Here is a 1,405-nt window from a genome sequence, read left to right on the forward strand (position 1 = left end):
CTGTAGACTTAGAAAGCCTCTACTTTCAAGATAAATGGGAGAAAGTGCATCTCCTTATGGAGTTTACAAAGATTTCCAGGATTTCAGAACCAAAATGTGTCTGTTTGACTTTGTCTGACTCACTTTGTTCAGTTATGACACTTGCTGGCCCCAGCAGGTAAATGAGTCTGTAGAAAACCAATGGAAATTTTGTGGTAGGAAAGTGATCAGAGCAATGCTTCAGGAAGATCAATCTGAAGGTTCTAGGCAAAGTGGATGAGAAAGGAGAGAGGCTAGCTTTAGGAGAGCCAGGCAGCCTATGGAAGGCTACTATAAGATTCCAGGGCAATTAAGAAACAGTCTGGATTAGGTCCAGGGAGTAGGGTAGGAGGAACAGGGTGCTTTCAAGTTTTAACACCTGAACCTCTTTCATCTACACTGGAATAGTTAGAGAACCATGAAATAGAGCTCAGCCCAACTCTGCACACAGACTATTCTTCATTATGGCTTGTTTTCAGAACACTGCCTGCTGGTCTGCACCCTGCAGGAACATGAAGGGTCCCTCTAAGTCTTTTCCAAGACTGCCCAAAACTAGACCCCATATTTCTTTCCCCAGAGCCTAATGACCCCCTACCCTGACCCATTCCCCTATGTTGAGGAAATCTGAAACAGAGGGTACATTTGGCCACATGTCACCTGTTATCATGTGGCAGAAGAAAAAGAGTTGCTCCCTGGGAAGGTTCTGCCTCCTTGTCCTGGGAAGGGAACAAGGGGGTCACCGCCCTGGGTGGTGGTCCTTACCTGTATTCAGGATGGTTCTTGGAACTTATCCTAGTTCCTCCTTCCTGAAAGCTGGAATGAAATAGGAAAAAGATGACGTGCCAACAGGAAAAATAACAACAGAACATACATAGATCGTTTATAAATGTGCCAGGTACACATTTATGTTTTTTGAATACATTAAGTTGTTTAATTCTTATAACAATTTAAGACCAGTACTAATATCATCCCCAGGTTACTGATGAAGAAACTGAGGCACAGAATGTTAAATAACTTGCCAAAGTCATGTCTAATAACTTGAGAAGCTTGCATTTAAACCAGGTCATCTGTCTCCAAAAGCCTGTAGCTTTAACTATATGTTGGTTTGCAACTGGCAGCCCTCTTGGGAGCTTCTCGGGTACAATCTGGAACCAGCCCCCACAGGCAGAGGTCAGGGATCAACTGCAAAAAGGCCACTCCAGGTTGGTAGGTAGCAGTTTTAATAAGCGAAGGAAACTTACATAGGAGGGTTATCTTGGGCAGCCACGAGATGAATGGATCTCCACACCCGCCTGCTAAATCTTAGAAGTTTATAAAGAGGCCTGAACTGGGCTCAGTCACATATACCATGCAGGTGTTTTTAACACCGCATCACTATCTCTAAGGC

Source organism: Phoca vitulina, unplaced genomic scaffold (assembly GCF_004348235.1).
Source record: "Phoca vitulina isolate PV1807 unplaced genomic scaffold, GSC_HSeal_1.0 scaffold1, whole genome shotgun sequence".
Classification (NCBI taxonomy): Eukaryota; Metazoa; Chordata; class Mammalia; order Carnivora; family Phocidae; genus Phoca; species Phoca vitulina.